Here is a 15349-nt window from a genome sequence, read left to right as displayed (position 1 = left end):
AGAGAGAATGTGTGGAAATCTAAGCGTGTTTTGGCTTAATGTATTTTTAAACACTTTTTCATTATGAGAACAACGAGAGGGAGAGAGAGAGAGAGAGTATAGAAATCTAAGCATGTTTTGTCATAATGTATTATTATGAGAACAACGAGAGAGAGAGAGAGAGAGAGAGAGAGAGAGAGAGAGAGAGAGAGAGAGAGAGAGAGAGAGAGAATGATACTCTTCCCCACAATCTTTCTCGCGTAATGTTTTAATTAAGTAGAGTATTTATTTCGTATCAAAAACCCAATATGGCAGTCGCTTTGCTACTACTTATGATAATAAATTTCTTTGTTTTCTTTCATACACCAAAATACGCCAACGCTTGAATATCTATATAAGAAGGCACATCTATTCATATGGTCGTTGTATAAACGTGTATGAGCATATACAACAAAAGGTGATATATTGCTATAAATTAATGCGGGTTACAAGCGACCAGTAGACTCTATATATATAATATATATATATATAGATTATATATATATATATATATATATATATATTAAATTAATATATATATCTATATATATATGTATATATATTGTATATATATATAAATATATATTTCTGCCCGAAAGCATGAAAACGATTCCCCACGATGATGAAGATGGGTCTATCCCGAGCTCTAATATATCTGAATTGGGCAGGAATTTGCATGTACGAGAGGCAATAGACTTATCCTTCTCGTGGTCAGGTCGCAACGTGACCTCATTGTGATTATGGGACAGGGCGGGTTCTTTTCCTGCTACCGTACATAATAACTGCTTCAAATTTCTTGCATTTTGACCCAAAGGCTTCTGAAGTGACAAGCGTACCCAAAAAGCGCAAACAATGCGAGAAGTTAAAGAGGGCATCGTGGCTATAACAATTACATGTGTATCAGGTAAAACTTGGCCAGTAGACTACATATATTAATATATATATATATATATATATATATTAATATATATATATATATATATATATATATATATATCCAAGTTAAAGCGAATTGAATATTAAATGACATTTGTAACTTAATGTTTGCGAATAAGAAATTTTACTGAGATGTAATAGAAATGCAATAATATATATGTTAATATATATATATATATATATATATATATATATATATATATATATATATATATATATAATAAACGCTCCAAGAAGAGGTTCACTGGAGGACGAATTGTTGGGTATTTTCTGAAATATACCATTTTCATTTTCCTGTGTGGAATACAACTGAATACCATATCTTCGTGCCTAAGAGGATTACCAGTACTATATATATATATATATATATATATATATATATATATATATATATATATATATATAGTGCACACTTTGTACTTTATATATCTGCTAATACACAAGCAAATCCCAAGTGCTACTGTGAAAAGGAATCCTTCTCCGGCCTTAGTTACCACCGCAATCACAATCATCTTTCACCAAAAACAAACAAATGCTTGGCCTCGCCTCTCCTAGTAGCTATAATCTGTTCATATCCTCCACTGCGACCAGATACAGTGGTGTAATCACGTCCAGTAACACTGAACAATACACCCAGGTCTTGCTGTTATTCTGGCCGGCTTTGCATAATCAGCGTGTGAACAACGGCATTACGGAATGGATTATCTACTTTACGTTCGGAGGAAAATGTTGTGTATTCATACATACACAAAAAATATACTCACACACACACAATATATATATATATATATATATATATATATATATATATATATATATATATATATATATGCGTGTGTGTGTGTGTGCGCGTGTGTTTGTGTTTTTTACCCCATATCCGAATAAAAAAAGAAAACAGAAGAAAAAGAAAGAAGAATTGGACTGACCAACGAAGGAATCTGTAAAGCCACCTGACTATTAAAAGAACAAAGGTTATAAGTCAAGAAAAATAGTAGTAGGTAAATGATTTAATACACCCACGCCAGTACCTATTTAAATGTCATGGACAGCATGTAAAAAAATCGCTTTTTTGAAGAGGTCTGTAGAAACATCCGTAGACAAAATAAGTGGTTTTAATTGCATTTTGCCTTCATTAAACCGTATCTCCAGTGCTTCGCTTTTTTCTGTCTTCCTTATTATTTTGATCAATGCTTTCGTTTCTCATATGATCTCGATTAAGCAATTGTAATCGAGAACCGAGGCCTTCATTGTTTCAAGTTCTTTTGGCTAAAATCTCCTTTCTAACGAATGAATGATAGTCTACAAAGCCGAGGCTAAAGATTGTATTCTTAAGACCTTGCTCAAAGCTATTTATTGTTTCTAATATTGTGGTCATATGCCAGCAACTACCTGTGGAAAAAGTAACTTGGTTGAAATTTTAAGGATGTACAGCCTTTATGATTATAGTAACGCACTATTGCTTTATATACAGAAAGCAGATCTGAAAATTATACGGTAGATCTAACCAGGATTAATAGAGTAATTCTGGATCTAACTGAAGTAAAGAGTGTCCCGCCGTCATTGACAGAGAGAGAGAGAGAGAGAGAGAGAGAGAGAGAGAGAGAGAGAGAGACTCATAATTGTACATAACGCAGATCTGAAAATTATATCGTAGACCTAACTGAAATAAAGACTGCCATCGCTACCTAGAGAGAGAGAGAGAGAGAGAGAGAGAGAGAGAAGAGAGAAAGCTCATGATTGTACACAAAAACCTACACCATTCCAGATCATGGTCATGTGTAGTTCCAGCCGAAAACACATCTGAAAAATATTCGGTAGACCTAGCCAAAATAAGTGACCGTCGCCTCTGACGAGAAAGAGAGAGAGAGAGAGAGAGAGAGAGAGAGAGAGAGAGAGAGAGAGAGATTTTGTTTTAATCAATTTATTGCGCACATTGGCGTCAGACATTTGAATAATACATAGTAACAATAATATTGTTTACATCTATATGGTAATTAAGGTATACCAAAAGAATTCATATGGAATACATAATAAATGTTACACAATCTAGCTATATTACAAATGTTCCAATGGCATATAGGTAGTTACACTTAGCCTTAGTTAATATCACACACAGTCAATTTGATTAACTGTAATGTTTGTTCAGTATCAACCAAAGTGAGGATGGCGCATGAGAATTTCATCAAGCAAATTATTATCTGTCATCAACTGTTTCCATATCTCAACTACTGTGAATGTTTGTGGCAATAAATTAGTAACAAGTGGACATTCCAGGCAAGGGAGAGAGAGAGAGAGAGAGAGAGAGAGAGAGAGAGAGAGAGAGAGAGAGAGAGAGAGAGAGAGAGAGAGAGAATCACCCATCACTTACTGAAAGCGAGAGCTCTCGCAAGCAGTCAAAGGATATAAATTAATCTGCCAAACAACGTTCCGAGACCGCTCTTTTATCTGCGTGTTACGTTGAGGCTTAAAAGATAAAAGAGCCCTCAAGTGCACCTCCTGAGATGGTCTGTGAACTTTGGGGGATGGGGGTGGAGGATTCCTTGGAGGAAAGATAGTATTATACCTCCAAGGAGGATTCCTTTCTCCATTCATGTTTTTGAGGGTCCTTCCTTTCTTCGTGCTTGTAGGCGGCGTCGAAGACCATTACAATCATGATCGCTCGTCCGACCGGTACATCAAGAGGGGAAATTTTAATGTTTGCAGCGGCGGGAGTAATCGAGTGTTTGTTTACATTCTGTAACAAAAGACGTTCGCGCACTGACCGACATCATGCGCGGCCGTTGATCCTAGGAGGTAATAAGGTAGATCCTGATAAACAAATGAAAGTGAGTGAGTCATATTTATTTACAACCAGGGCTAATCTGAAAGTTAATTGGTTTTCACCAATTAGCGGGCGGAATTTTTAATTGCGCCGTTTCGGAAATAAGTTAGATAAATTAATTAATTAACAACTGTTTAACTTACATTAATGAACTCACTTGGCGTCACTACCTTGTAAGTCATTTGTTCATCTTTTTTTATACTAATTCATGAAATACAGAGCGACTGAAATATAAAACAAATTATCTGTATCATATTCATATATATACAGAATATTACCCAAAGAACTTTTACACATTTGCATACACACACCTGTGTGTGTGTGTGTGTGTGTGTGTACACCACCCAACTCAGCACTCAAACATTCATTCCAATGGTAAAAACAAGAATATGCAAACTAAATAATAGTGCTTTATTCCAACGTTTCATGATTACCTTATCGCATCTTCAGGGAAATTCTATACTAAATAAAATACAATTAATGTAATAAAATTATAGGAGCTAGTATGATGACAGGAGAGACACAAAGCTGACCTTTCAGCTTAAAAGCTAAAATTAAGATATAAACAATGGAAACAACCATAGTTTGGGGATTTAGAGATGTAATGTATTTTTCTACATAAATTATTGTTTTTATAATGAGAAACTCTTGTTGATTTATTGCCAGACCAATCACTTTATTGTTGTCATAACTAATGGAGGGTTTACATCTAGTGCTATGGTACTGAATGTTAGAATTCCCTGGATTGGGCAGACGACAGCCAATTCTATGACTTACTATATATATATATATATATATATATATATATATATATATATATATATATATATTATATATATATATATATATATATATATATATATATATATATATATATGCATCTATTAAGTGCAAAACACAACAAACGCGCATGCGTGCGTGCGCGCACACACACACACACACACATTCACACACACACACACATATTCACACACACACACACACACACACACATATATATATTATATATATATATATATATATATATATATATATATATAAAGCTTTCAAGCATGCATGATTCATGAAATTCTCATTCAATGTAAGCGTAAGTCTGTCCTAATGTAGGTATTAGTTATATGTCTTTATGGGTAACCTGTTTATGAAATCAATGATCCACTCTTGTGAGATACAAGTAGGCACGGATACCGAGCCGACTGTTGGCTGGATACAGTGAAGAGAAATTGCAAACTGGTGAAAAGCAGTGAATAGTGAATGAGTCCATGAGAAGATAAGGGTACCAGTGAATCCTAACAAATGATACAGTAAGTACAATACAGGTTGCTGTACTTTACATACTTGTGGGGTGGTTGAAACATGCAAATAATTTCGTTTCTTATAAGTGTCAAATGATAACTTATTGATAAAATGTAGGTATCAAGCATCACCCATTTTTCATCATTTTGGTAATACCAGTTACAGTATCAACTAAGATATTTCACAGATTCTTTTTAGCAATACCTGATTCCTCGACAACGGTTGAAATTTCTTATTTAAAAAAAAAAAAAAAAAAAAACCAAAAAAAAAAAAAAAAAAAAAAACCTTGTCGATGGAAAGATGACTGGCATAAAAAGAGAAAGACGAAAGTGGATGTTAGCAAGAGTAACATGTTGGAATTGAAGTTCCTTACTACCTAGAATGCATAAGATAGAGATAATGGTGTAGTTCTCATATCGTAGGATGCATTAACGCACTGCTGATGAGCTATCTGTGGAAGTATGTGAAACGTCATATTTGTTCTGGAGTAAGAAAAATAATTTACTGATAATATATATATATATATATATATATATATATATATATATATATGTGTGTGTGTGTGTGTGTGCGTGTATGTATTTGAAGTCACTTAGTTTTACTCTTGTGAAAAGAATCTTTAGCGCTAAAGGTAAACGCTCGCCGCTAACGAGAGCAATTGTTCTGTCGAAACTAACAACGAAGCTTCGTCCGAAAATGAAAAAAAAGTAAAGAGAGAGAGAGAGAGAGAGAGAGAGAGAGAGAGAGAGAGAGAGAGAGAGAGAGAGAGAGAGAGTTTAAACGGAAAAAATTATTTTTTGAAAATTTGCTCCAGTCCAAAGTAAATGTCTACCAGAGTAAGTAAAGCCTTATCTTATTTATAAAAATAAAGTAAGGTAAAATGACACCATTTGATTACAAAGAACGCAATACACATGCAAAAATTAATAAAATGCTACTCATAACTGAATGAAATGTTTGAGATCTGATTGTAATATTCAATATAAAACACTCAAGGCAACGAGAGGAACAAATTTATATAAATTTAATAAGAAACAGAATAAATTATTCAAGGCAAATTAACTAAAGAACAGGTTTCTGGGACTTGCATAAACAAAGACAGTTTCTTAGCTTCGGTATATATGTAGTACATACTATATCCTCTCATGCTTTTAGTTTACCTATATCTATCTATCTACGTATATATATATATATATATATATTATATATATATATATATATATATATATATATATATATATATATATATATATATATATATGTATCGTTTACAGAAGCAGAAACATTAAACACGAAACCCCTTCTTCCAGTCCTTCCTAGCTTAGTCAAGTCAGACCTGATTTCGTGGCCTCCGTAGCCAGTCATTTTCCCACTGCTTGTAATGTAATAGTTTACACGGCATAGTTGCGTAGGGCTTATGCGCACGTTTGCATGACAAAATACCTACCTGACTCCAGATGGAAATTCCAAACTGTGACCTCTTTATTAACATTCAGTTATGAGACAAGATAGATTCATCACTGAAACGCAGCAATCAAATCGTTTAGGTCCCATTTCACGCTCTATATCATCACATGAAATTTGGCATCCTTCCGATCAGCGAAGGCGGCCCCGTGTCTGTAATTATTCCTAACATCCTGGACCTTCCCTGTTCCCTCTCCCAACTCCCTGCCCGTCAACCGGTCCCCAGAAACCCTAATCCCCCCCAAGACCTGTACTGTAGTTGAAACTCCCTCACTAATACGAAGAACTTCAACATCTGGAATATTCAGTCCAAGGATTTCGCAAGATGCACACGCAAAATATCATGGAAATACATTATGTGCCTCGTATGTGTTATTTCATTCTTATTTCTTTGCTCCCGTAGCATCTTAGCAACTGCCTCTGTCATTCTGGTTTGAATGGTTTTCTCGTCTGGGATAATTTGGTATTGCAACGTTGCCTATGTAGGCAGAGGTGTTGTTATTTGTACAGGTGGAATTCAGTCATAATGAAACTGCATGTAGTGAATAAATTTGGCTATTTCTGATAAAAGTTCAATGGGCAGAATATAACATAAACTGCGATATTGCAACGAGATAGTTGAGGCCGAGTACGTTTGCATTGATCCTGACTTTGGTACTACTCCCGGCCCTGCCTGTAAGGTAGGTGAACCCTACGACTACCGCGTGTGCACTAGTGGACGAATTCAGGCCACCAAAGTTCCGTGGCGAATTTGCAACATGTTCGGTGGGCCGCGGCCTGCAAAACAGGAGCAAGCGTGGTGGCCTGGCATCCGCTCTCAGCTCCATCTATTGATAAACATTGTAATCAGGCTCCTCCGTTACGGAGTATCTCGGAGCATCATGGCCTTATCTCGTTTATTTGCCACTGATAAATCCTGAAAACGTTTCGGACGGGTGTGGAGAACAATGCCCATCACACGCAGAAGGTTAGTGCGAAGTGACAGCCGCAGAAACCGTTTAGGAGGCGAGATTTGCTTTGTTCATGTTGAAGTGACTTTGCGGGGAGTCGGGATAGAAGAGGTTATTTATCCTTGAATTCCACCTGACTTTTGAAATGACAGTAATTATGGTGGGACCCGTCAATTTGTGTAGGAGAGACCGTCCGTGATGGGTGTTAGGGGCGTGGGCTGAAGTGAGGAGAAGGATGTTTTGGTGGAGCTACAGTTATTGGGGAAGAAGCAGGACTTGTGCCTCCTCCGAGTTATTGATTGTTGAGAGGAGTAGGGGAGGAGGGGAGGGGTTGTCTTTAGCCGTGTCTCTCTCCCTCCCCCTACTCCCTACACCATCCATCCACCGCCAAACCATCATCATCATTATTTGCATCCACACATTCAATCTCTATCCCATTAGTTCTATCAATCAATCGGCCCCTTCCTCCTCCTCCTCCTCCAGCGCCGTGAGTGATGGAGGATTGCTTGGCCGAGGCCTTTTGTGCCCCGTTGCTGTTTGCATGCATGGGTGGTCATGTCTGCCCTCATTTGCATATATGAAACAAGACACTTCTCGTTTACCCACAGATAATTCAATTTTAAATTCTCCATTACTTTGTGTGTCATATTTATCCCCGTGAACGATTCTGGATCGGTCGAATTAGACGTGGTTTTATCCTACCAGTCTGGGTCTCTTCACCAGGTATCGTAGAAGCTGTAGTAGGTGTTTTTATTTAATTTTTTTTTGTTCAGTTGGGACAGTCTGTTAATCCCGGCTGTGAAGGGTATGAAGTGAAATGGCTCTAGTTAAAGAGAGTTTAAAGTTTTACTGGTTAGGCTAGTGGTGTTTAGCCTATTGTCAAGTGGTGCAAGCCTACCTAGCCTATGTGCCAATGAATAATTTGCAAAAAAATTTAGGTATGGAGAATGCTGTTCTACTGTGTTACATAACCAGTGATAGTTGTATAATTGTTTCAGTTTGCAAGTTGTTGAAGTTGCGATAAGAATAATCTGTAGGCCAGGTTGTTTGTAGGCTACGAACATTTTAAGATAGTTTCATTTCCAGTCTTTAAGTTGCTTTTGTTAGCCAGGTTAGCCAAAACAACCTTCGTTTTGCTTATCCTGCAAACCTAGCATAGCATATTGGCCATTTTATGGTATGTATCCTGCATGAAATGACATTTCTTAAGAAGCATATACTTAAGCTAGGATAGGTTTTACCGATCAGTCCATATGTGTGAAAATTACATAACCGATTACCATTTTCCTTTGATTTCGTTAAGCCTGTAAAAGATTCAAAGGTAGTATGAATGCCTTGTGTATTTCACAGTGACCTAATGCATTTTGCAGAGAATTTTATTCTTTTAATGATTTATATAAAATTGCTGCAAGTTAATCATATTGTACCTGTTTAGGTACAGAACTTTTCCCCAGAGGTATTGTTAGTCATGCAGCAAAGTTTACTAAACAGAAACTAGCTAGAGACTTAATGCTGTGTAAGTTTTTCAGTTGATCTTTGACATGTAATTGGGAGAAGTGATAGTGCTTGTACTTATTTAGGAAGGCAGTATTACGAATTAGTATTACTGTTCTATGCCATTAGTATGAACTCCAACCATATTTGGAAAAGACTGGTTCTGTACAAGCCTAATTGTTCCAATAAGGAAAGCAACCTAGCATAGGAAAAGAAATCTTAGAAGTAAAGATTAAACCTATGTAAAATAAATAAGAAAAAACTTAAGATGAAACAAACTGTGAAATGGGCATATGAGACTCGTGTGTTGCATTTCATGAAAATTGTTCTTCAGAGAACAATTTTAGTGCACTGTACAAATAAAATAAAAATAGGAGGTTCATTAGTAAGAGTTAAGCCAAAATAATTCAGGCAACCTGTTTAATGTCACAAAATTTACTCAAGGTTCATTTGAAATAAGTGAGTTGTTATTAAAGAGTGCTTATGCAATCATCTAGCTTAACACTTTGATATGATATGCACAATTGAACATTGTAATCAGAATCATTGGACAAAATGTATCATTTAGATATCAACCATTTGTAAGCAGAGTATTCAAGATTTAAATATGTCTGAATTCATGTTCTCTACAAATATGACAAACTTGTGTTAACTACCCTTGAATCTGTAATTATTGTAACAAAGATAGATGAACTGCAACAGTTACCAGAGAAGTATCTGTATAAAAGTTCCAAAATATTTTGTAACTACTGGAATGACAGCATAGATTTTTATCATAGTAAGAATGCAAATTACTTAGAGTATGTTTAAATGGTACAGAATTTGCTATAGATTGGAAACTGGATTGAAATGGTGAGACTGTATTAGCAGTGTCTTGCAGAATCCTGTTAGTTTTGATTTTTTAACAATTGCTTTGTTATAGAAACTTTCAACAGACATGGAAATGAGCTCTTTTTTTTTTTTTTTTTTCTGTTATGGGCTCTGCTTGACTTTCCCATCAAAGACGCATGTACTTGTATGTTTTTTTTTTTTTTTATGTCGTCATCTTGTTACTTCTGTATCTGCTGCCTCTCAGATTAACTGCTCAGCCAACTTTAGTGAAATTGAAACACGATTGAAAATACATTGTTGGTGATGGAATTGGTTTTTGTTATTCATTTATCCTAGGATTTTAACTATATATACAATGGTTGCTGACAATGTCAATCAGTAATACCTTGTGTACAGCTCCTCATTGGACCTTTGTGGTTGGTGGGGAGGTCTGTACACTAGTAGGTATTAGAGTTATCCTCTTCCCTAAACTGTTTATATTGATGCCCATCACTTCTTGCATGGTTGTAATTTTACTGTATTGGACTGAGGTGGTCCCTGACAGATAACATAATGCCTCCACCTTTTTTTTATTGAGTCAATTTTTTTTTTTACTATTTATATCCAGATATCTGGAACTCTCCTATGAAGTTTCTTGTTGCCTCTTGTTTCCAGGTTTCTGTGATACCTATTATATAAGTCCAATTCTTCACTTATTATCAATGCTTTGAAGAGATCTTTCTTCCTCCTCTTCCTTGGGTTGCTCATCTGCCATCTGTTGCTGTTCCTGCTGAAGGTCTTGCAGCTTCTCAGTGGTTAGCTCCTCCATGTCGGGATTTACTAACTATTCCACATCCAAGTCCATGGACTTCCCCAGAGACAGTAGATTCCACAACAGGTGTAGGATCGTTGGGATCAGCCTCAAACCCTTTGAAATCCTTCTCGAGGTAACTCACTGGCCACAGTTTTCTCCAAGCAGAGTTCATTGTCCTGGAAGTCAATCCCTGCCAAGCCTTATCTACGTATAAGGTTTATGATGCAGTTGAAGATATTGATTTTAGTTAAGGTATTTTTTCACACTTGGGCCAAGCACATCATTGACCCCCTCAATGAAAATATGCCTTGTGACCCATGCCTTTTTATTGGTCTTCCACATCACAGGCAATTTATTCTTTATCACATTGTTTTTCTTGAACATTCAGGAAATTTCAGAGTAATAGACAAGTAGGGACTTCACTTTGAAATCCCCACTGGTGTTCCCACAGACCAAGAGTGTTATCCTGTCCTTCGTAGGCTTGTGCCCTGGGAGTGAACTTCCTCCTGCATGATGTAGGTCTGCTTTGGCTTTTTTTTTTTTTTTTTTTTTGCAAAACAGGCCTGTCTCATCACAACTGAAGACCTGTTGTGGGAGAAATCCTTCAGCCCCAAGATACTCTTTGAATTCATCAACGAATTCTTCGGCCGCATGTTTACCGAAACTCTCAGCCTCCCCATGCCTTATGACACTATGTATGCCCGTGCACTTTTTAAATTTTTCAAAACAGCCTCTGCTGGCCTGGAAATCTTTAAGAGCAGTACTTGTTGGCATTTTCTCACTTAAATCAGTATGTAACATCCTAACTTTCTCACAAATGATCACTTCAGACACTATCCCCCACTAGTTGTTTTTCATTTATCCACACAAAAGAAGCTTTTCAACGTCTTCCACTTGTTGCGTTCGCTGTTTCGATAATGAAGTGACCCCTTTCGCAACATCAGCTGCCTTGATTTCATGTTTCTTTGGTAGGATAGAGGTGATTGTCGACACTGCCTTGCTGTACATCCTAGCGAGATCAGCCACACGTACACCACTTTCAAACTTGGCTACAAGTTCTTTCTTGAATTCTGTCGTACTTCTGGTCTTTTCTGCTGAAGGGCTGGCAGCACTTGGCAACTTTTTTTGGCTCCATGATGGGTTCTTTGCAATGAGTTTTAACAGTAAAACAACACAAAACACAACAAACGTGTGGTAATGCGGACTGCGAGCACGGTGGTGCTTACTCAGTAAGAAACAAAGCCAGAATGGGTCACGGGAGAAGACGGGATGCTTTGTTTGGGCGCTTGATACAGGGCCTGGTCACATGCTGGGCCCCTAATGGAGCATTTCTGAGTGTACAAAAGCCAGGTTAAAATTTCATAGAAGAAAAGTCAAAGAAAACTGAAACGTATGAAAAGCGAGGCTTACAAAAACCGTGGTTTGACTGTACAGGGAAAATTGAAATATTGAAAATATTGTCATATACTTGTGTGTACTTATGTCATATTTTTATGTATGTATTAATACGGTTGTTTAAATTAAATTGTATTTGGCCCTCATAAAATTCAATAATATGTAAATTTTTCTTGTATATAAGTTAAACATTTTGTGTGCAAAAGAGTTGTACTCTTACTTGGCCAGAGAACCATAGGTTTAAGGGCCCATTCTGCTTTAGCAGATCATAGACCTACTGTATAGTAGACTGCTATATATACCACTAGACTATGTAAGATGTGCATGCAACATAGTTACTTTTTACCTGTGTTAACTTGTGTTGCAAAACTTGAATAGTTAATTGTTTTACGTGTCTCTAGGATTATATGCCCCAAAGAACAACTTGTGGTGCATAAGCGGAATGCGTACAACAACCTCTCGTACAGTGAGTTTGGTTGTCTCGTACAAGTTGGTTCTTTTACTATTTAAGTGAGAGGAGAGACCATATATAATTATTTCATTTTAGTCTGCTTGTCCATTCTTGGGTAATTAAGCCAGTAACTAGTGTAAAGTTTCAATTCATAAATAAACAATTGTGTTCTTCAACCATAGCTCAATTCAGGTTCTCCTTATTCACTGGGGTTTTCCAACTTATGTTGCAAGAGCGCAGTCTATAGCATTATCACTGAGCGGAGCGGCCATGTCCTCTCTCTACCAAGTTCCGGCAAACTGAAGTGAATTCAAAGGTCTAAAGGCAGGCAATGCGGATACGTACTGGAGTCTGAAGGGTGACTTTACACATGACTGACTATATTTCTGATATACAGGCAGTCCCCAGTTATCGGTGGACCCAGCTAATGGCGATCTGGTTTTATGGCACTTGTTTAGCGCATAAAAGTGACAATTTATGGTGACACAGCGGGCTGAGTTTCGGTTATTGGTGCCATAAGGTGCCGATAATAGAGTTATGGCGCCATAACTTACCTAGCACAGGAGCCATTAACTGAAACTTGGCATCATAGGTGTCATAAGCACCATAAATTACCAAGTTTCAGTTAATGACAGTTTTTGATTATCAGCACCCTGCCAAGAATGGAAGCCCACCCCCCCGTTGATAACCGGGGACTGCTTGTACTACAATTTAGAAAAGTGAGACAAAAATAAAGTGTTAAAGGTAATTCACAAATACGTAAAGAGTAAAGGACAGGAACATCTGAAGTGGGGTTAAATCCATAAGAATGTATTATGCAGTACTAATTTGATAAAAGAGTTAGTGCTTATGAGCATTACTAGATGCATTTTGTAGAAAACTCCAACTGTCGGAAACCTGAGCACTTCATAATTTAGGGATCCTTTAATACGTAAAGGCTTACATATTATTATTCGTACAATACAGACTGCTTATGTTTGTGAAGTACTTGACAATACATTTGTGTATGTGAGAATGTGGAAGAGTAGCTTTAATACTGTATTTTTAGCTTCAATAGTATTGTCAATTCAAATTTGTGTAATAAACCCATTAATCATTTACTGTAATGCTATATTTCCATAGACATGTATCGCCTGACGTCAGGGCATTGGTCAGGAGCTGAAAGTTTTGTTCTTAGGCCTTCAAGTATTCTAACCCTCTTTGGAGGGCAGGACTACTGATGCAATGTCTGGTAATACCACAGCCTGTGATATACCTCCCTGTAGGGAGTTGGTGCACTGTAGGCATTACTTAAGCTTCCTTGAAGCATCCCTTCAGCCCCTAACTTAGACTCTTTCACTCCTTTTACTGTACCTCTGTTGATAGTCTTTCTTCTATCTTACTTTCTAACTTCTCAAAGCACAACTGTGAGGTATTCCTCCTGTTACACTTTTCAGACGTTTTACTGTCAATATCCATTTCAGTGCTGAAGGTCCTCATATGTCCCAGGGGCTGGTCTTTGGCATAAAGTCTATATTCTATGTACTCTATGACAATACTTGTTGGGTTTTTGAAGTGGGGCCACTCATTCTTGAAAAGACAAGTTTGGCTGAGTGGTCCTGGGACAACCCAAATGTTTTTATAGTGGTTTTTAAGGCCCTATGGCTATTTCAGTCATTCTCAGGATTATGGCAACCCTTTGAATGGTTCATAGGTTATGTTGGAGAGGTCAGTCAATAGGCCTTGCAGTGTTCCAGGTATTAAGAAAGTTTTGGGACACACCATTGGTTGAGTTCTTTGCTGCAATCCAAAGTTCCAGTGTTAACTACAGGTGTTTGATTGATTTTGGATGTCTCTTGTGGCAGTTGTGAGGCCTTGCACACCTTTAAACAACAATCAGTACTAGGGGAAGTGGCCATATTTCATCAGTTGAAGTAAGGAGAAGGGTCATAATCCAGTCACCACCACTGTTAATATTTTTTTAAAAATTCCCTTTTTGCACGATCAGAAATTATCCCTGTCGTCCATTATGTTAACTAACAAGGAGAGACTATATCTCTCTTCTTTGCTTGCAGATAAAGCAGATGCACTAGTTAGTGGACCATAATGAAGTTAAGTTGTTAGCCAAATATATTCTGTGCAGGCAGAATGTCCTGTCATACCAGCTTGGTTGCCAAGGGCAGGAAGGCTTTTCGAGTTGTGAGAAACAAAGGTTATTAGTGTGTTTGCCACCTGGGTGAACAGAAGGCTCCCAGTGTTCTTGCCTGTTCCAGACATGTATGCTGTGATGGAGGATTCCTTTCATCACCCACAAGACCATTTGGACATGTACATTGTACATCTGTTCAAGCTAATTCTTAGGTCATCAGCTGCTGATCTTATTACTTGGAATGACCCTGGTGGTCCCATATTGGACACAAGGTGATTAGTATCCCTGTCTATTAAATCTTTTTGTGGAACTAACCCCCATGGCCCACTCTGCTTCAGCAGCCTCATCTGTTGAGGCACCACCAGTCCAAAGAGTTGTTTGCCCTGCAAGGGTGGCAAGCTGCAAGAGGGACTGCAAGAGGTACCAGGAAGTGACACACTTCCTTGTCTACCTTTATTGAGATAAGCTCCTCTCTGTCTTTGTGATAAGCTTCTTATGTTTCAGAATTTAACCAGTGTTCTGGCCGAAGAGCATGGACCTCTTACTCTCATCTGAGTCATCCATATTCATGAGGAACTTTGAATAGGCTCCCCACCTCATATGAAGTCAGGCCTTTGCAGGATGGGACTTGTTCCATAGTCTTTTGATCAGGTCCTACAAGCCCCTGAGTAGCTTTGGACAGAGATCCTATGCTCAGAACTTTTTTTCTCATGGACATAACATCAGCTTTGTGTTCTGTTGCACCAAGTTCAGCATATGGAAGTCTGAGGAT

At 37.4% G+C, this 15349-nt stretch overlaps 1 protein-coding gene across 1 annotated transcript in view; it reads left to right on the top strand.

The window, feature by feature from the left end:
• Positions 1-7348: 7348 nt before the first annotated feature.
• Positions 7349-15349, top strand: part of LOC135202474 (AF4/FMR2 family member lilli-like) — a 101477-nt gene continuing 93476 nt past the window's right edge. The window contains 1 exon segment of the mRNA XM_064231887.1: positions 7349-7502. The gene's annotated coding sequence lies outside the window, so the exon portion shown is untranslated.

The sequence above is a fragment of the Macrobrachium nipponense genome, chromosome 24 (genome assembly GCF_015104395.2).
Source record: "Macrobrachium nipponense isolate FS-2020 chromosome 24, ASM1510439v2, whole genome shotgun sequence".
Lineage (NCBI taxonomy): Eukaryota > Metazoa > Arthropoda > Malacostraca > Decapoda > Palaemonidae > Macrobrachium > Macrobrachium nipponense.
Note: the sequence above shows the minus strand (reverse complement) of the source record. Positions and strands in the feature narration are given on the sequence as shown.